This window comes from Leopardus geoffroyi, chromosome A3 (genome assembly GCF_018350155.1).
Source record: "Leopardus geoffroyi isolate Oge1 chromosome A3, O.geoffroyi_Oge1_pat1.0, whole genome shotgun sequence".
Classification (NCBI taxonomy): Eukaryota; Metazoa; Chordata; class Mammalia; order Carnivora; family Felidae; genus Leopardus; species Leopardus geoffroyi.
In genome coordinates, this window is record NC_059336.1 from 27,944,961 (window position 1) to 27,966,412 (window position 21,452).

General features: G+C 51.0%; 1 protein-coding gene across 7 annotated transcripts in view; it reads left to right on the plus strand.

Annotated features, from left to right (window-relative positions):
- FAM110A (family with sequence similarity 110 member A) overlaps positions 1 to 21,452 on the plus strand; it is a 147,485-nt gene that overhangs the window by 108,688 nt on the left and 17,345 nt on the right. Inside the window, exon 1 of one of the 7 annotated variants that reach the window (XM_045445030.1) lies at positions 10,319 to 11,326. The exons of 2 other annotated variants lie outside the window; for them this stretch is intronic. The gene's annotated coding sequence lies outside the window, so the exon portion shown is untranslated. Of the gene's footprint in view, positions 1 to 10,318; positions 11,327 to 16,649; positions 17,046 to 17,462; positions 17,652 to 21,452 lie in introns of those variants that run through there. 4 more of the 7 variants (XR_006703272.1, XM_045445033.1, XM_045445036.1 and 1 more) reach the window with 4 other exon arrangements.

A 21,452-nucleotide genomic window follows, 5' to 3' on the forward strand; every position in this document is an offset into this window, starting at 1 on the left:
TGTGGAAGGGATTTGTTGACTGGCTGAATGGAAGGGGAGGTCTTAAGGAGAGCACTTCGCAGGTTTGGGGGTGAGTGAGAGGGACAGGCTGACAGGGACATTGAGGTTCCTGCTTGAACAGGGAGAGAGGATCCCCTGGCCCCGAGCTGGGGAGACTGGGGCCGTACTGATGCAGGGGGCACAGCTAGGGACGGGAGAGCCCTCTCCACAGGGGCTGGAGGCTCCCGGCCTGCACTGACTTCCTCACACAGAGACCTCACGCTGCCGGGGACGCGTCCCCTGCCCTCTGCCTCTGACCCTGACCTGCTGAGGGCCAGACATCAGCTTCTGACTCTTTTGGTGCCCTGGGCCTCCTTCTCTGCCCTCTTCCTTCTGTAGGATTATGTGTCTTGGGTCCTTAAGAAGAGTACAGGTCCCCAAAGCAGGGGACCCAGGTCAGGCCTGGGCCTCAGTTTCCCAGCCAGTCCAATGGGGTAGATGGTGCAAGAGGGCAGGTGCCTAGGCCCAGATCGAAAGGGTGAGATGGGGCTGCGTCCTTCTGTCCATTCCCCAGTTCAGACACTGGCAGACAGGTCTGGCCTCTCGGGGCTCAGGGACAGCGAAGCCGTTGGCCTCCTGCCTGGCCCCCAGCCTGAGAGTCGGTGTCCTGGGGATGGGGCGCAGAGCCCCCAGTGGCCGAATCCATGACAGCACCAGACGCAGCACTGGGGCAGAGACTCAGGGTGTCCCAGGGGAAGGGGCCCCACACGGGGAGGGACTGCCCAGGGGCCCACACACAGACCTGGTTTTCCCAGTCCAGAATGTTCTCCTAGCTTGCCTTCCAGCCTTCTCAATTCACGTTCACAGCTGTGGCCACACCCAGGGTCTGCCCTCGTGTTTTTCTTTCAGTGGTTTACGCTGAACTACGTCGAGTAATTTTAGACACACAGAAAAACAGAGGATAACATTATGAACTGTATATCCGACATCCACATGAACTCTGGCATTTTCCATAATGCTTCCTCCATTTCTTTTCGAGGTGGTTTAATGTGAATTATAGAGATCGTGAATCATCACCTCCAGCACTTTAGTCTGCATCTCTAAAAAAAGAAGGCCACTTCCTTGTATAATAAAGGAGCGTGGTTTCACTCCAAAATATTAATATTTCTCTCAAAGGGCTGGTAGGGAGGCACGGGGCCGGACAGGAGAGTGGCCCCTTCCCAAGGCTCCAGAAGGTTCCAGGGAAGACACTGGTATTCCCACACTGATGCAGTGGGAAGAGCACTGGACAGGGAGTCCGGACGGTGTGGGCCTGTCCTCGCTCTGATTTGGGTCTCTTGTGTTTCTGTCTGTATAACGGGGTAAGGAGTAATGCCACGACAGGGCCCCTGCATCGCTCCCCACCACCCCACCACCCCTCCAGGGCCTGTGTGACCTCTGTGACCCGGCTTCCCACCTCCAATCTCTTTCTGTCCTCCTCCTGTTTTCTGGTGAGTTCCCCACTGCTCACTCTTTGGGTTTCAACCCACAGGCCGCCTCCTCCTAGAAGCCTGCCCTGACCCCCGGCTTGGGTTCAGGGCCCCTCATCGGGACCTCACAGATGACTCAGAACAGTGACCCCTGTGGCTTCTCAGTCTCCCCCACCAGCCGTGGGCCTGGAAAGCTGAGGCAATTTGTCTTGTTCACCACAGTGTCCCCAGCCCCTACGTCAGTGCCTGGCCCGCACCGTAACTTTGTCGAGTGAACAAATGGTTATTGTCACATTTTCCGCTCCAATCTGTCTGCCTCTTTCGGGGGGCCTCGGTGGGGGCGTTCGGTCCTTCCTTCCTCTCCTTCCCACCCCCCTCCCTTCGCTCACCAATATTTACGGAGCCCCTGCTATGTGCCAGGCGGTGTTCTAGGCATGGGAGATACAGGCCAGGCCCCCTGCCCTTGTGGAACCGAGGCGAGCAAAACCAAGAAAACAAACACATAAAATCATCTCAGGCGTTGCGCACGGCGAGTGAGGCAAACCAGAGCTGTTGGAGGGGTGTTCGAGGGCCCGGCTGTGAAGGTACCATGTCGCAGAGCCGGAGGCTTGGGTGACGGGGAGCTGGCCGGGGAAGCACTGGGGGCCGTCCCAGTGCTGGTCCCTTTGCCCGGCCTCTCGCCTCTTTTCCCCCAGCCCCTAACAACCACCGCTCTATTCTGTTTCTGTGAATTCGGTTTTTGTGATTCCTCCTATAAGCGAGGTCACCCATGGTCTTTCTCTGTCTGAATTACTTCACTTAGCCAAAAGCCCTTCCGGTCTATCCGTGTTGTCACACGTGGCGGGCCTTCCTTCTTCCTAGGGCCGAGTAATATTGCATTCTGTCTCTTTCCTTCTCACGTTTTCGTCACCTATTCGTCAGTCGCTGGCACTTCGGTTGTTTCCATGGCTCCCGTGGCTTCCATGGCTTTTGTAAGTCGTGCTTCCATGAACGTTGGGGGTGCCGATAGGTCTTTGAGCTTCTGATTTCATTTTCTTCGGCCACACGCCAGGAGGTGACACAGCCGGGGCACGTGCTGGTTCTGCTTTTGGCAGAAAAGGAACCTCCGCGCTCTTTTCCATAGTGGCTCGCACCGATTTATAATCGCACCAGCAGTCCGCAAAGGTTCCCGTTTCTCCACAGCCGTGCCAGCGTTTGGTGTCTCTTGTCTTTTTGGTAATAGCTGTTTCGACAGGTGGGCAGCGATATCTCATTGTGGTTTTGACTTGCGGTTGCCTGATGATGAGTGATGGTTGAGCACCTTTTCATGTACTTGTTGGCCAACTGGGTGTCTCCTTTGGAAAAATGTCTACACAAATACTCTTTTTTTTTTTTAATGTTTATTTATTTTGGAGAGAGAGAGAGAGAGCGAGAGCAAGGGAGGAGCAGAGAGAGAGGGAGACACAGAATCCGAAACAGGCTCCAGGCTCTGAGCTGTCAGCACAGAGCCCGACGCGGGGCTCGAACTCACAGACCGCGAGATCATGACCGGAGCGGAAGTCGGATGCCTAACCGACTCAGCCACGTAGGCGCCCCTACTCTGTGTATTTTTCAATTTTTTTTTTGTCTGCTATTGTGTTGTAAGAGTTCTTTATATTTTTTGGATATTAACCCTTTATCAGATACATGTTTACAAATGTTTTCTCCCATCCCAAAGGCTGCCTTTTCATTTTATTATTTTTACTTTACTTTATTTATTATTATTATTAATTCCAGTTAGTTAACATACAGTGCTGTGTTAGTTTCAGGTGTGCGATATAGCGATTCAACACGTCCATACAACACCCGGTCCTCATCACAAGTGTGCTCCTTAATCCCCAGCCCCTAGGTCCCCCATTCCCCTACCCCCTTTCCTCTGGTAACCATCAGTTTGTTCTCTATAGTCAAGAGTCTGTTTCTTGGTTTGCCTCTCTCTCTTTCTTTTTCCCTTTGCTCCTTTTTTGTTTCTTCAATTCCACACGTAAACTCAATGGTATTTGTCTTTCTCTGACTTTTTTGCTTAACATTATACTCTCTAGCTCCGTGTGTGTCGTTGCAAATGGCAAGATTTAATTCTTTTTTTTATGGCTGAGTAATATTCCATTGTATATATAGCCCACGTCTTTATCCATTCGCCTATCGATGGACACTTGAGCTGCTGCCTTTTCATTGTGTTGGTTTTCTCTTTTGCTTTGTAGAAGCTTTTTAGTTGGACGTGGTCCTTATTTGTTGATTTTTGCTTTTGTTGCCTGTGTTTTTGTTGTCACATCTGTTTTGTTAAGTTTATTTATTTATTTATTTTGAGAGAAAGAGTGAGCATGAGCAGGGGAGGGGCGGAGAGAGAGCGAGCACAAGAGAGAATCCCAAGCAGGCTCCACTCTGTCAGCATGGAGCCCGACCTGAGGCTCGAACTCACAAACCTCGAGATCATGACCTGAGCTGAAATCAAGAGCTGGACGCTTAACCGACTGAGTCACCCAGACGCCCCTGTTGTCATATCTGAATAATCATTGCCAAGACCAATGTCAAGGAGTTTTCCCCTGTGTTTCCTTCTAGGAGTTTTATGGTTTCAGGTCCTAGGTTTAAGCCTTTAATCAATTTCCAGTTAATTTTTGCGAGTGGTGTAAGGCGAGTGGTCTAATTTCATGCGTTGCATGTGAATATTCAGTTTTCCCAACACCATTTGTTGAAGAGACTGTCTTTCCTCATTGCGTAGCCCTGGCTCTTTTGTCAAAAATCATTTGGCCATATTTGTGTGGATTTATTTCTGGGCCCTTGATTGTTTTCATACCGGTATCAGACTGGTTTGATCACTCTAGCTTTGCGATACTGATTTATGGTGTTAAAAGATCTGCCTGAGCGGGGGGAGGACGGTTAGGGGGAGAGACAGCAGGAGTGGCCCAGGTCTGACGCAGCCTCCAGGCAGAGATGGGTCAGCTGAGCCCATTTCATGCCCAGTCCTGGTGTGAGGGGTCTGAGCGTGTGCTGAGGATGGGCCTGGGCCTTCGGGTGTCTGGACATCCGTGGGTGTCTGGACCTGTGGGGTGGACCTCAGCAAGAGGGAAAGGAAGGCGGGGTTTGCGCAGTGGCTGCAGGCTCATTTGCATTTGATTTGCATGTGGAGTGGAGGGGTCTTGTTGAAAGCTGGAAAGGCCTGCACCAGTCCCTTGGGTGGAGGGGCTTGGGTGTTACGTTTCCACAAAGATTCTGTCTCCGGGCCACGACCTTCCAGTTCAGGAGGGGCCCTACTTCTCCACCTGCCTCTGGCCTGGCCCTGCCATCTGGGGTTGGGACAAAGGCCCCTCACCCTCTGAACCTTTTTTCCCCTGTAGAATCCCATCTGTCAGGCCCAGCCTCTGACCTGGGGCAGCTCCATTAGCGCAGACCCAAGAGTGGGGGGAGGGGACAGCCCCCTAACCCTAAGGGGACCCAAGCCTCTCCTCCCAGCCTCTGCCATCTGTCCTGAGCAGCACTAGTGTCCTCCTGTTTCTGCCACCTGCTTGATGCGATCCGGGCCAGTCAACCTCCTCCTGGGTCTTGGTGCCCCCCACGTGTCACACGCAGAGGTGGGATTGGGTGTTTTTCCCGAAGACGAGTAACTCGTGTCTCTTGTAATTGCTGCCGTATCCGTATCCCACCTGTTCTATTAGTGACTTCCACGTTTTAAAAATTTTTTTTTTCAACATTTATTTATTTTTGGGACAGAGAGAGACAGAGCATGAACGGGGGAGGGGCAGAGAGAGAGGGAGACACAGAATCGGAAACAGGCTCCAGGCTCTGAGCCATCAGCCCAGAGCCCGACGCGGGGCTCGAACTCACGGAGCGCGAGATCGTGACCTGGCTGAAGTCAGACGCTTAACCGACTGCGCCACCCAGGCGCCCCGCGTGACTTCCACGTTTTAAAGGAAACGTGTACTCCTTGGCTTAAATGGATTCCGCGTGAAAGGAAATTTCATACTTTCTCTGTGAGTGGAAACTCAGCATCGTTCACCGTAATTAGAAAACTTCTGGGGGGGGGGGGTGGAAATAACGGAATGGGAATAAAACAATGTTCTTAAACTCTAATCCTGCTTCAAGTGAAAGAAGGCTGACCCATTTGTGTGATAGTCCAGAAAAGATGAAAGCGTAGGGAAAGAAAACAGACCAGTGGCTGCCAGAGCGAGGGGGAGGGACGTGACCGTGAAACACACAAGGGAGGTTGTCCAGGTGACGGAAGCCACTCCTCCACGGCAACAATTGAGCTGGACACATTTGTCAAAAATCAGCGAAATATACACTGGACGTTGGTGAATTTCCTTTAACAAGACCCATTTTTTTTTTTTTTAACATTTATTTTATTTTTGAGACAGAAAGAGACAGAGCATGAACGGGGGACAGGCAGAGAGAGAGGGAGACACAGAATCGGAAGCAGGCTCCAGGCTCTGAGCCATCAGCCCAGAGCCCGACGCGGGGCTCGAACTCACGGACCGCGAGATCATGACCTGAGCCGAAGTCGGACGCTCAACTGACTGAGCCACCCAGGCGCCCCAACAAGACCCATTTTTATAAAGCAACAGATACCCAGTTTGGCCCTGAGTCTGCGGCCTCCTGTCGTGGGCGAAATGGACAGGAATGAAGGCTAGAAAGAGTGAAAGAGAATCGAAGAGAAAACAACTTCCACTCTAGAGCCGTGCTAATATGACAGCCACTAGCCTTGTGTGGCCTTTCCATTTAAATAACTAAAACTCGATAAAATGCAAAATTCGGGATTTTTTTTTTTTTTTTTTAATTTACTTATTTAGCTTGAGGTGGGGGGTGGAGGGCAGAGAGAGGGAGAGACAGAATCCCAAGCAGGCTCCGCGCTGTGGGCGCAGAGAGCCTGACCCTGGGGTTGGGCTCAATCTCACGGGTTTGTGAGCCGAAATCTAGAGTTGGCTGCTTAACCGACTGAGCCACCCAGGCACCCCGAAGACCTCAGGATTAGAAGAATTCTGGGCTCCCCAGATTCACAACTCGACCCTGTTCCTGGGGCGTGAGGATTTGGGAGTGGAGAGCCGATGTGGCTCAGTCTGGGCCAAATCCAGCGGGATCTTCAAGCCTGTCTTCATCTTGCCCTGCTTCCTGCAGCTGCCAGCCTGTCTCTAACCCCCAGGAGACTGCTGCCAGCCCCGATTGTTCTGCGCGGGCACCCTGTTCAGCCCGCTACAGGGTGCAAGCATGTACGCTCTCTGTCAGGGTTTGCGATTTATTGGGAACCCCCATGGTTGTGCGGTATGATCTCTGCTATTGTCATCAGCAATGAACATAACGCACATTTATTGAGCCATGCTTTGGCCAGGTCCTGTGCTAAGGGTTTTGTGGGCATCATCCTGGGGACTCAAGGTAACTCCTTGCGATGTAGGTGCAATTATTCCCATTAAAGATAGGGGGCTGAATATTCAGGGTTTAAGGAACTTTCCCAAGTCTGGCAGCAGGTGGGCGGTAGAGCTGGGATTAGAACTCTGACCGGCTGACCCCAGAATGCTTGATCTTGATCTGAAACTGCCGCTTTTTATCTTTAAACTCTAGACTCTTCTCTGTGGCCTACAGCAATTTCATGTCAGTCTTTTTCCTGTCTCTCCATTCCAGTCGTTGGCCTTTTGGCTCAAACATACCAAACTCACTCTTGCCCCAGGACCTTTGCACATGTTTGTTCCTCCCAGCCTTCCCTAGATTTGCACACGGCTGCCTCTTTTTTTACGCTTTAGGCTTCACCTCAGAGAGGCCTCCCTCACTGTGCTTACAAAGCAGCCCCTTTTCCATTACGCCCATTGCTTTACTCTGCTTTATTTTTATTTATAACATGTCTCACTTGTCCGTTCACTTACTCATCTATTGTTCTGTCTCCCTCACTAGAATGTAACTCTCTGTGTTCCCGTCTGTCTTCCTAGTAACCGGCACAGACCAGGGGCTCAGAAAATATTTGTTGAATGAGTAAATACATCCTGAAACAAACCAAGGGGGGATGAAGGGGGGAAGTCTGCAGGGATGAGGGTAACTTGCAGAGTCCTCTCTCCAAACTGGAAGCTGCTGTCTCCTAGCTGTCCAGACAGAAAGCCGAGGCGGAGGGGAGGCGGAGGAATGCTGAGCCCGAGCAACAGCTCAGTGATAACAGCCCCACCTGGAGAGCTCGCTTTTTATGCTCCCCAAGCCCTTTCTCAGGTGACACACCATGGGATTGTCCAGGAGGTCAGCTGGGTGCTATAATCACCTCCACTTACCCGATAAGAAATCTCCCGACTGCCAAGTCAGGAGACGTGCCCCAGGCCAGTTTGACACAGGGGGCTGTGGAAGCCCAGAGGAGAGACTCCTAACCAGCCTGAGGTCAGTGGGAGCTGCCCAAGCTAGAAGCGGGAGGGGACCTCCTCCAGGGGGTTTCAACCTTGGCTGCACATGGAAATCTGATATCTGGGCCCCTCTCCTAGAGGTTCAGATGTGGTTGGTCTGGGGTGCAACCTGGACGTTGGAATTTGTAAAAAGTCCCTAGGTATTATCTCTTGCTGAATAGCAAATCATCACCACACTTAGTGGCTTAAGACAACAATAATCTTTTTTTTTTTTTTTTTTTTTTTCATCTCTTTTATGGTTTCTGTTGGATAAGAACTCAGGAAGGGCTTGGCTTGGCAGTTCTCTCTGAACTTCTCATGAGGTCTCACCTGAAGGCTCGATAGGCTGCCTCCCCCCGGGACCAGAAAGCTCAGACACAGGAATTGTCCTTGGTCACCAGTCCCCCCCCCCAGTGCATGCCTCTCAAACCACTTCAAGGCCAGGCTCCCCCTGCCAAAACAAAATACAGCCATGGGGTGCACAGAGGATAGGGAGCTGGTATCTGAGGCTGATTTCATCTCAGTTTCGAGCTGAGTGGAGAAAACACCGCCAAGGCCAGGGTGCTGCAGGAGGCACTAAAAGCTGCAGGCCTGTGGATGGGGCGAGATGCTACTGTTGTTCATGCTGGGTCAGGACGCGACCCTAAGGATCATCTAGCTCCCTTTCATCTGGGCACACTAATGACAGCTTGTGCACCTCCTTATTCTTTAAAAAAAATTTTTTTAAAAAATGTTTATTTATTTTTGAGAGAGACAGAGACAGAATGCAAGTGGGTTAGGGGCAGAGAGAGAGGGAGACACAGAATCCAAAGCAGGCTCCAGGTCCCGAGCTGTCAGCACAGAGCCCGACGCGGGACTCAAACTCACAAACTGCAAGATCACGACCTGAGCTGAAGTCAGACGCTCAACCAACCGAACCACCCAGGCGCCCCTATCCTGTTTGTTTTAAGCTCCAGGGTACGTAGGGCAGAGGCAAGTTTGGAACACGCAAGGGTCAGCAGGACCTTTATCCAAGCATCTCAAATCTCTCCTAACCCCTGATTAAAGTTGTACATCTGAGAGAAGAATTCAACCATGACACCATTGTTGTTATTCCCATTTTAATGACAGGGAAGCTAAGGTCCAGCAGACTCCCTAGCAAGGTGTTCACAGAGTCATATGCTTCTGTAAAACTTGCCAAAGTAAGGTGTTTAAACCTCACTCTGTTAAAACCACCTTCTCTTTCCATCCAGACTTCCCTTTGTGTCAGATGATGTCGGAGTGCGTTTGACCGTCTGGGGGATTTGGCCAAGGGAACCCTGACGTTTAGTACGGGCTTCGCGGTTTTATTTGCGTTGTTTTCGGTCACTTTTGTGAAAAGTTATTGCCAACTGGTAATGGCTTCCAGGAATTCCCTTACCTAGCACACTGAGGTGTGCTGTGACATAAAGGTGCACCAGGGTGAAAGGTCATCTCTCTCTGTCTCTCTCTCTCTCCCTCTCTGGGTTTACAGTGCCCAATATCACCAGTATGTAGTAGAGGAGAGGTGTGAAATGTACACAGGGAGCCAGAAGAAGCTTGTTTGTGAAAAGTATCAGGGAGGTATGCCAAATATGTAATTCATAGAAATAATATTATTTTCCTGGATTTTGCAACATTTGTGGAATTTTCATTTGTTGAGGTTTCTTCTGTCTTTCTAACCAAATCATCACTTTATTACCTAATTTTATATTTGTGATTTTGTAGGTCTTTCCTTAAATAGATGTCCCTAAATTGTACGAGCCTCAGGAAGTATGTAGTCTAGGTCTGCCGCTGCTTTGTGTCTTTTGTGATCACAGGATCCTCCTTGCCTCCCCTCGCTGCTGCTGCCAACACGTGTTGTATATTCACATGGGAACATAACAGAACGGTTCAGAGGACTCCTGCTGAATCCAGATAAACAATGCTTTTCTCATCTATAAAATGAGAAGGATAATAGAACCTCTCTTCTCACATGGTAAGGGAGTCAAGTGAGAAAATGTGTGTCAGGCCTCGAGCACAGTCTAGCAAAGGGCACAGTTAATGCCAACTTTGATATTTAGCTGCTCCTCCCAGATATAGTCAGACTTCCTGCTTCGGATGCTATCTACTCTGATTTGATTGGTGCTCATGCCAGAATGTGCAATCATTGTTAGCTATTGGTATACTATTAGTCCCCCTCCCCGACCCGCCCAAGGTATTTGTACAGTAAGTGCTCAATCATTGAAAATCCAATCAAAGAGTGAAGATCACCATCTGGACTAGAAAACAGAGGTCGGTTCCAACTTGAACAATGCCCTAGACCCAAATAGTGACTTGCAGTTATGAAATTTCCTTATCTTGAAGGGTGCTTAGAGTCAATTTATTCTAATCCTTTTAAAAAATGTGGGGTTTTTTTCCCCTTGACAATTTAAGTGTTGGAAATTGGAAAATCCACAAAAACACAAAAAAGAAGTTGACTGCTGTTTTTATAAACGATTACACATAAACACATGATATTACAATTATGTATTTAATACATAGTTATGTTGTACATAGTGCTTTGAAACATACTTTTAAAAAGCTTTCTTAGCATTTTCCTCATACTTTAAGTATCTTTAACTACATCATTTTTAATAGCTGCATAACATTCCTCATCACAAAGTGGGGTAATTAAAGGTACCTATCTCAAAGGGTTATGCCATGAGCACTGACAAGTTATGTTATGTAAAGCTACCTGGCAGGTAAAAAGCTCAGTAGACTTAGCTCTTCTGCAGGATGGAAGTATATAACCGACCTTCTTTTGCTGAGCATTGGAATTATTTCCATTTTTTTGCTATTGTAAATAACGCTAGGCTGCATTAATCTTTGCTCATATCTTTGGTCATTTCCTTAGTAAAGTTCGGGACTGCTGGATATGCACATTTTACAATTTACCACCGTGCAGTTAGGGAAACAGAGAGGGAAAGGGGCTAGCCCGGGCTCACATAGCCAGCTGCAAAGTCGGAACTAGGGACTAGGTGGGGCCCCTAAATGGTGCCATAGTCTGTTGGGGACCAGGAGAAAGTCCTGGCAGAGAAAAGGAAATAACTAGGCTCCTGAGTTGCAGCGGCCAAGGGAAGAACAGGCCGGAGGGGTTGAGCCGGGGCGGAGCTGGGCTGCTGGGGCTGGACGCGCTATCCCTGGGCTGAAGCTAAGCGGTCGCCTGGCAACCCGGATGGCGCGGCGTTCGAACGGAAGCGAGGAACCAATCAGGATGTCCGGGGCAAACCATTCCGGCGACGGGGGGAGACTGGCGAACTCACTTCCCCTTCCTCTGCGCCCCCCGGGCCTCCGCTCTGGTGGGGGCCTGGGGACAGTCAGGTACCCCGTCCACCTCGGGTGCGCAGAGCAGTTCCGAAGACGCCCCTGCGGGTCCTCATGCGGGGCTGGGGCCTTCCGAGCAGCGTTGGGCGCGGCCATTCCAACCTCGGGTCGGAGCTGTCAGCCTCTCCAAGACCCGTATTGGAGGAGCCAGGACTCTCCTAGCGCCGGCTCCAGGTGAGGGGGCGGGTGGTCTGGGGCGCGCGCTGGGGTCTGAGGGGCTCCGTGAGCGCCTGCTGTATGCGTCCTGCCCGCGTCGTACGTGTGGGGAGGAGTTGGTACCCCATTTCACGGATGAGAAAGAATGAGGTGCGGAGAGGCAAGTGGCCTGGCACAGCGAGGTCTGGTGGGGAATCCAGTTCAGGTCTTTCTGCTCCGTCTCGAAGTCTCCAGTCGGGGTAGATCAGGATTTGCCTTGGGAGGCCCAGACACGCAGCTGGGGGTCAGCTTCTCAGCCTCTTAGCTGCAAGGCTGCCGAGCCCTGGAGCCCTGGCTGGATGATCTCCCTCCTGCCCCACTCTCCCGCGCAGTCCTCTGGGTGCCCCTCCTGGGCATCTGTCTTCCCTTCTCTGGAACGCCAGAGGGTGGACTCAAGGCGCGTTTGGGGTCCTTCTGCCCACGGGGTTTTGAATCGCAGTGCTGTCTCTCTCAGAGGGCTGTTCTGGGGGGGATCCGAGGGGACTGACGTGTCTGGGGTAGATACTAGGTGGGCAGCAGGTGCTCTGGAGCCGCTTTTAGATTCTTGGGAATCTGCCCCAGGTTGGGGGAATGGGTAGAGGCAGCCGCTCAACCTGAAGCCACTAGTCACCAGAGACTTTGGAGTTGGGGACGGGGCCGCGACGGGTCCCAGTGGAGCATCTGACTTGGGCCGAGCCCTGCCTCCTGGGGATGCGCTGGGAACTCAGAAAGAAATGAACTCTTTCATTTAGTCTCTCAACAAATATTTATTGAGTTCATATGCCCGGCCCTCCCCCTTTTCTATTTTGTTTCTCTCAGTGGCATTTACCCATCTGATGTCCTATGGCTTTCAGTTATTAGGGAGCTGATTATCTTCCTCGGCTGGAATGCGATGCAGGGAGGGGCTAGGGTGAGGCAAAATTGAGGGGTGCCCAAACCTCTAATCAAGCTAACTAAAGCTAACAGTTATTGACCATTTGCTGTGTGTCCTGCTGGTGGAGATCGACTCACATGGTCTTTGTCACCATTACAAGCACATGCCCAGCCCAGCTGTCCCACTTCTAAGGCAACACAACGTCGGTGCGGTGACGCTGCAGGGTGGTTTGTAACAGGGCGCGTCTGGACACACACTAAGGGCTCATCAGCAGGGGCTGATAGGCTCCTTATGTACTGATGTGGCACCACAGATATTATTGAACAACGTATATTATTGAGTATATTAATAACACATATTATAATTAATAATATATTAACAACAGTTAAAAAAAAATTTTTTTTTTCCAACGTTTATTTATTTTTGGGACAGAGAGAGACAGAGCATGAACAGGGGAGGGGCAGAGAGAGAGGGAGACACAGAATCGGAAACAGGCTCCAGGCTCTGAGCCATCAGCCCAGAGCCCGATGCGGGGCTCGAACTCACGGACCGCGAGATCGTGACCTGGCTGAAGTCGGACGCTTAACCGACTGCGCCACCCAGGCGCCCCAACAACATTCTTAAAACAACACGTATTATTGAGTAAAAAGAGCAAGGGAAAAACAGTACGCGCAGCATTTTGCCATTCGTGTAAAAAAAAAAAAAAAAAAAAGAAAGAATATGTGTCCATAGTTGTTGCTTGTATCTGCCTAAAATCTCCCTGGAAGGACACACAGCTGTCTGGTTGCAGTGCTGATTGCAGGGAGGGGAACTGGGTGGCTGGGGATAGGAGTGGGAAGGAGTTTATTTTTATTTTATTCTCCTTAGAGTTTTTGTTGGGTCATGTGCATATATCACCTGGTTGAAAAATTATATATATATATATATATATATATATATATATATATATATACACACACACACACACACACATGTATATATACACATATATGTATATATGTATATGCATATATTATATGTATAGATATGTCTGTATATTATATACATATATGCGCATATGCATATATGTATATATTATATACATATATATGTGCATATTCATATATGTATATATTATACACATATAATATATATATGTCATTATAGATTATATATTCAATCATAAGACCACTGCCCTCTCTGTGATCTGTCATTGACTTGCTGTGTGACTTTGGGCAAGTTTCTTCACGTCTCCTGGTCAAGATAAGAAGCCATGATAGTGAGTTCAGGCCTGGGCAGAAGGTAATCCAGGACAGGAAGTGGGCTTGCCTGTGAGTTGGCCCCAACCTCCACCTTCCCAGCCTCGTGAGCCAGGCCCGTCTCTAAGGCTTTGCATGTGGTCTCTCTCCATCTCCACCGCAAGCCCCTCTGTCCCCATTTTGCAACTTGAGGTACAAACAGGCGCAGCTAATTGGGTTGATGGAGTTGGGCCGAATAGGAGATCAGTGCTCCAGGCATCTGTGCCCACACCCCTCCTTCAGCCTGCTCACCTCTCCCTTGCTGAGATGTGTGCCAGGGTGCCCTGGGCAAGGCTGGTTCTGGGCAAGGCTGACTGCAGGCAGGCCAGGGCATGAGAGTCCGGGGAGACTCCAGAAATAGAATGGGGCCTGCCATGGCCCTGGAGGATGCCCAGCTGGGTGTCTCTGACCCGGACAGCTGGGCCGAAATCGAGCTGGGCTGCCCTATTGGCCCGCCCCTTCTCTGCTGCCTGGAGCCTTCCTGATCCTTTTCTGGGGCAGGTGAGGGCCACCCTGTCTCCACCCAAGTCAGGGCCTGGCTTCTAATGAGCAGCAAGAGAAGGAGGTGGAAGGAAGGGGTGGGGTGGGGGTGCAGAATGTCATGAAAATTGTAAACATCGAAACCACACCTCTTGCCCCCTAGACAAAGAATAAAAATCACGAACACCTCTCGACGAGCACTTCCCTCTGCCAGGTACTTTATGAGCATGTGCTCGTTTGATTCTTGCAATTCTGTGCTGTTATTTTGTTCCACCTCACAAATGGAAACTGAATGCAAGAGAGGTGTAGTGACTTGGGCCAGGTCACCCAGAGCAGGAATTCCGATCCAGGGGGTCTGACCCAGACTCTGTGCTCCCTCTTTTTCTTCTCTTGGTAAAATGTATATAACATAAAGTCTCACATCTTAACCATTTGTTAAGGGTTCAGTTCAGTGGCATTAAGTCTGTTCGCACTGTGGTGCAACCATGGTGATTCTCTTTAAAAAGTTTTCCTAACCGTCATACTGTTTTCACAGCAGTTACACTGGTTTATTTTATTTTATTTTATTTTATTTTATTTTATTTTATTTTATTTTATTTTATTTTACTTTGTTTTATTTTGTTTTATTTTTTGCACCATTTTATATTCCCACCAACAGTGTTCAAGGGTTCCAGTTTCTTCACATCCTCACCAACATTTGTTATTTTCTGTTTTGGGGTTTTTTTGTTTTTTGTTTTTTTTTCTTTGTTTGCTTCTATGTTTTGATTGTCATCTTAATGGATGTGACATGTTATGTCATTGTAGTTTTGACTTACATTTCCCAAATGATCCATGATATCGAGCATCTTGTCATGTGCCTATCAGTCCTTTGTACACTTTCTTTGAAGAAATGTCTGTTCGACTCTGCATGCTTGGATTTGCAAACTTTGAGAAAAGTGGGTCAACGTTCGGGGTGATGAAGTCCTCACCCAGGAGCTGGGTACCGGAGTATCACATTTTGGTGGCATTTGTCACACACAGGTTGGGAGAGGGGCACTGTTACAAGTCCTATTTTACGGTTGGGGAACTGAGGCACGGGAATGTCGATTATCTTACCCAGGAGCTCAGTGCTACTCCGGGGGAGCTGGGATTTGAACCCTGGCAGGCTGGATGCAGAGTCTGTGCTATAGAGGTGGCCCTAGGGCTGGAGTGGGGAAGGGCACTGTAGGAGCAGACCCCAGCCGTGCAAAAGTTTGGATGTGATGTCTTTGGAGGAAGAACGGGGCTCATCTGAAGTGGCCAGAGCTCAGCTTGAAGGGGGAGGCTGGAGGGGAGGGGGAGAGATGGGGGAAGCCCTGGGGTGAGGCAAGAGGTTTGGAGGAGGCTTGGTGGTGAAGGGCCTTTGTCTCTGAGGTGGCCCGGTTTCCAGTCCTGCCACTTAGTCAATGGTGTGCCGTGTGCACACCTGTATGCTTGGTCCCGGGAGAGGATGAAAATACAGAAATCGGAAACGAGTCATCAGTAAGTGAATATCTAAAATGACAGGGTGGGATGAATGCGTGGAAGGGAACAGATAGATGAGAGAGTTGGCAGGAGCCTCAGGGTGGTCAGGGAGGCCTCTTTGAGAAGGTGGGACCTGAAGAAGGTGAGCTAAGAGGTTTGAAGCAGAGGACAAATGGTGCAGAGTCTGTGAGGCGAGAAAGACCTTAGGGTGTTGAAGACGAGCAGGGAGCGGTATGTAGCTGCAGCAGAAAAGGCCGGAGCTGAGGTGGGAGGGGAGGGCGGGACCCCGATCGTGGAAGGCCTGAGTGCCAAGTGAGAGAGTCTGGGTTAGATCTGATGTCTGTTGGGAAAACATTGCCATATTGCCATTTTTTAATGTTTATTTATTTTTGAGAGAGAGAGAGAGAGAGAGAGAGAGAGACAGAGTGTGAGCAGGGGAGGAGCAGAGAGAGAGAGAGAGAGAGAGAGAGGGAGACACAGAATCTGAAGCAGACTCTAGGCTCTGAGCAGTCAGCACAGAGCCTCACGTGAGACTCGAACCCATGAGATTGTGACCTGAGCCGAAGTTGGGAGGTGAGTGACTGAATCCCAACGCTGAAGATTCTGTCTCCTCCCCTTCCCTCCACTCCTCCAGCCCTGTTCCTGGATTCAAATCCCGGATTCAGATCCTGGCTCTGCCACTTACCAGCTGTGTGACCTCTGGCAAGTGGCCCCACCTCTCTGTGCCTCAGTTTTCTCAACTGTAAAAGGAGCATAATAGGAGTACCTCAGGGCGAGTGTGAGGATTAAATGAGTCAACAGATACAAAGAGCTCAGAACAGTGTCAGGTACAAAGAAACCACTCAGAACATTTCTTATTATATTATGAAAATTGTTATTGTTTTTTTTTTTTTTTTTCGCTTTTATGATGGTTATTGCCTAACGGAGCCCTCCCCCTTCATCCTTCCCACCCTCAGTAGAGGGCCAGGCAGGGACCCAGCAGGAAATTGTGGGGAACCATGGTCTTTAGGCTGGCCTCCCTCATTCCCCTAAAATCAGGCTCCAGGGCCTGGAGGAGGCCTCAGAGCTGACTCACTCCCAGGGGGAGGAGAATGGTTTTCTGAATCACTTCCTGTCCCCTCATAGCCCTCTGCCCCAAACTGGGTGCAGCCCCCACTTGGCACAGACATGGAAAACTGGGCCCCCTTTGACTTCCCGAGGACTCAGGGCCTTCTCTGGGCCTCAGGATCCCAGTGAAACTGGCCTCATCAAATGTGCCCACCTGAAGTGACCTACTAGGGCTTGGCTTGGCAGTGGAGACAATCACCTCCCTCCCAAGGATTCCTTCCAGCAGTCTCCTCATCTGTAAAAATGGGCATTAAGTAGTACCTCCCTGGGGTGGGGGTTGTCCAGAGATTTACATAAGTATAGTGCCTGGGACTCCAACACTCTAGTTATTCTTATTACCATTGTTGCCATTGGCACAAATATTTACAGCATGCACGAAGCTTCTACAGGCCCTCTCAGAGCCTAAGAACTCACACTGACCTGTCCTGGAAGGTGAGACTCGCCTCACTTGGCAAATGGAGGGCCAGAGGGGTCCAGCAACCTGCTCAGGGACACACAGGTAGAACGGGGTGACATGAAGGCTTGGTCCGGAGGGAAAGTGCCCAAGTCGGACTCCTCGGGGTGACTTTGGGCAACTAGCTCAGCCTGTCCCGGCCTCAGTATTCCATTAGTCAAATGGGGATAATAATAGAGTTCACCTCACGGGGGTTGTTGGGAAGATTAACATGGATTGATTAATACCAGGAACAGCACTTTCTCGTGCCTGGCACAGTCAACGTTAACTGGCGGTCATTGAGGACGGGAGGGGGGTGAAGGGGGGGGGACGCCGTTTTTCCACCTCCCACGATGGGTGCGCTGGCCCGCGTGGCCACGGGGACTGCGGGTGGCAGATGTGCGGATGTGGCCAGTGTAGCTGTGGGTTGGGCGGCCCCGGCTCGCGGAAGAGCTCCCTGGGATAGGTCCGGGCGCCAAGCCCGCAGCCAGCGCGCCTGGGCTCAGGTTCCGGCCCCCGCCTGGCTTTCGTTTTTTCCTTTCGGGTACTACCTGGGCCGGCGGGTTCACCTGCCCGAGGCAGGCCGCCGGAAGTTGCGCAAACGCGTGCTACTTGAGCCCTAGGTGGGCCGGGCCGGGGGAGCGCTCTGTAGCGGGGCGCGCTCGCAGCAAGGTATTTGCGGGTCCGGGCGGGCTAGGGGGGGGGGGGGGCGCGGGGGGAGGGCGATCGGGGCCGGAGTGGGGGGGCCTTCCTGGGAAGGTGGGGACGGGGCGGGGGCTCACCTTCCCGCCTGGACGAGACCTCACTTAAGAGCCAGGTCGATCCGGGCTCAGAGAGGGGCGGTGAGCGGCCAGAGTCACACAGCGCGCCGCCTGTCTCGCGGCCTCCTCCGTCGCTGGGAGTCTCCGAGAGAGTGTCCCGAAACGGGGCAGGGCGGAAGCCAGACCGAGGATCCGAGCTCCCCAACCCCCTAAGGCTGACTCTAGGGAAGCCGGTGGGAAGGGGGCGAGGTGCGGCCGCATGCCCCGGGGATGCCCTAAGAGAAGGGCTCACAGCTGGCGCTCTAGGGGCCATTTGTGGGTAGCGTTTGAAACCCGTAGGTGGGGCGTTGGCGATGAGAGGAGGCCTCGGAGAGGACGAGTCCCACCTGGGAACTGGGACCCTTGGCTTTAACACTCAGGAGCCGCCACACCTCCGTTTGCCCACCTGTGAAATGGGATTTGGTCAGATCAGTTTAGGATTAGCCTCTATCACGTGCCTCCTTTGTCTGAGGCTCCGGCGCTTCTGGAGCTGCCGAGAGACCCCTGCCAGGGGGGCGGTCTGCGGAGCTGGGTCGTCAGAATCATAAAAACCTCGAGCCCCGTTTTTGGAACGCGGCCTTGCGGCCAGGTGCTGGGAGAGTCCTCGACCTGTTTTATCTCTCCATCCTCGCGGAGACCTGGAGGCTCAGGTCTATTTTTAACCGCGTTTCAGATAAGGAACCGGAGTGTGTAAGAGGCGCAGCTGCAGGAGCAGGGGGTGCAGCGGGCGGGTGGGCGAGCTGGCCAGCGGCCCCCAAGCCCGGCTTGGCTCCTGGCTTGTGTCCGGGCTGCGGGAGGAGCCCCTGCGGCCAGGAGCTCGGTCCGAGGGCGCGGGGCTTCTGCCCTGGCCCTGCCCATCTGACCTCCGTCTTCCCCCGGTTTCCCAGGATGGTTCCCGGGAGGGAATTGCCGCCGCCAACGGGTCGGACTGGTTTGGTAGGCGGCGGCCCGGGGGTGGGGCAGAGGCGAGTTACCTCGACCGGGCTCCGCAAGGCTGCCTTTCCTGTCAGACCCTTCCTGCCTGAGGTCCCCTGGGAGTCGGCCCCCAGTGGGGCAGCCTTCCTTTGCCACCTACGCCATCCCTTCTGCCTTGGGAGCAGCTCTGTCTCTGGCCCGACAGCCCCGAAGGTTCTGGTAACTTGCCATGGCTGCGCCGGCCGAGGTTTCAGACTGGGGGCTGGAGGCTAGTTTGGGGTGGGGAGAGCAGATACGTTTGCAGACCTGTTTGTTTGCTTCATCCACACTTACTTACTTACTTACTTACTTACTTTATTTATTTATTTTCTTTTTGAGAGAGTGCGAGAGAGGAGAGGGGCACAGACAGGGAGAGAGAAAAAAATATTTTAAATGTTTATTTTGAGAGAGAGTGAGTGGGAGGAGGGCCAGAGAGTGAGAAGAGAGAAAATCCCAAGCAGGCAATAGTAAGTAAACGTGTAAAAAAAAAAAAAAATTATAAAAATTTTTAAAAATGTTCAATTCAGAAATTCCGGTCTGTGCTAAAATCAGATCCTGAAGAGCTGTGGAAGTTGTTTAAGACATTTGAAAACTAAGAAATCAATTTTAGTGTAAGTCTTAAAATTCACGAGGGTTTCCTATGTTCTTTGAAGGACCCCCAGTGTACACTGGATTTGAACTTTCTACAGAATAAAATTTATCCTTCTACATGATCTCCAAAAATAATAATAATAATAATAAAAAATAAAAAAATAAAATAAAAATGTTTGTTCATTTTGAGAGAGAGAAAGAGAGACAGAGCACGATCAGGGGAGGGGCAGAGAGAGGGAGACACAGAATCTGAAGCAGGCTCCAGGCTCCGAGTTGTCAGCACAGAGCCCCATGCCGGGCTCCAACCCACGAACCGTGAGCACGTGATCTGACCCGAAGCTGGACACTTAACCGACTGAGCCATCCGGGTGCCCCTGAGAGAGAGAGAAAGAGAGAAAGAGAATCTTAAGCTGGCTCCATGCTCATTGAGGAGCCTGAAGCAGGACTCGACCCCATGACCATGAGATCATGACCTGAGCCGAAATCACTCAACCGATTGAGATACCCAGGCGCCCCTATCCACACAGGTGTTAAAAATTATTATCAAATATGCTAAGATTTAAGAACCTAGAGTTTTCATGCACATCTTTCTTCCAGCTTCCTAGCACATTCCATACCTCCCATCTTGGACGCATATGCCTGCAAAAGGCTGGATGCATCCCTCTCTAGTTTATCTGAGGTCTGCCCATTCTCATTTGGTCCCCATGGACATTTTAATTCAAGAAAAATATATTGAACATCTATTATGTGTGGAAAGCAATATCCTGAAACAGATTCAGTGAACAAAACAGACAAACCACCTTCCCTCATGAAGCTGTATTTTAGGGGCATGGGAAGAACAAAGAGTAAAACTACATAAACATAATAGACAAGTGAATTAGGCTTCATACGAATTTGTGTCTTATTTATCGGCTCTGGGGCCTAGGTTGGTCACTTCTGTAGTCTCACTTTTCCCTGCCTATAAAATCAGATGACAGTGACCCTTCTCGCATTGGGGGAATTCCAACTGAATTCCAGGAGGATTCCAGGAGAGGATGGTGTTAAATGTCTAGCACACAGGGATGTCTGCCTTCCCACCCCAATCCAGACTCCTCCTGTCATTCTGGGTGACCACACGGGGCGGTGCAGTATAGCTTTCTGTTATGGACGGAAATGCTCTAATCTGCTTTGTTTACTGTAGTGACCGCTAGAGTGGCTGTTGTGTACTTGAAATGTGGCTAGTGTGATTGAGGAACTGAATTGTAAGTTTTTATTTAATTTAAATTTAAAGTTAAGGTTGACTAGCCGTATGTGGCTAGTGAATTAGACAACATGGGTGTAAATGGTCTGAATGACAAGTCTTCTTGGGGATCATCTGGATTGAAGTCCTCCTCTCTCGTTTTTCAGATGAGAAGTTTCAGGACTTGGTCTGTGGGTTTTCTTCTGGCCCATCTCTGGGAGAGTTAGTGGGGGACACTTTGTGGCTCCAGTCTTTTCTTGGAAAAAGGATCAGGGCTGGCCTGATGCCTGGAGCACGAGGCCCTGATGCTTAGGTGATCATGTGGATGCCTGTGCACCCAGGTGTGGGCCCCCTTGCCTCTGGGTGCCCATCCTGTGGCTGCTGGCAGATCCAGGGTCTGCTGGATGCTCTTAAGCAGGGTTTTGTGATTGTGGGCATTTCCAGCTTCTCTTGGAGTGGCACAGCACAGGGCTGATATTTCTAGCTGACAGGCATCCATGGGTCACTGTGAAGTCCATACTGGAAGCTGATGAGTGTCTGGACTTCACTGGGGTGGGGGGTGGGGCCTTTCTACACTCCTCCCCCGCTGGCTTATTGCTATGCCTGGGGCCTGGCATGTCCAGACGGGTGGATAGCACAGGGCAGCTTCCTGCCTGAGTGGGTAAGGGTAGAAGGTGGGACCAGGTTCCCTGGGGCCAGTCCGGGTGGGGTGTGGGGTTACAGCGCTTTCTCTTGGTCACCCAACCCTAAAACTGCTGTGCCGGCACCTCCCTGGTTGGAAGCAAGGGGCAGAGCCATCAGTTTGCTGGGTTAGCTTAATCAAGTTGGTTGAACTCCCTGAGCTTCAGTTTCCCTGTCTGCAAAATGGAGCTGTTAAGAGGACCCGTTGAGAGATTAAGTTGGCTGGGG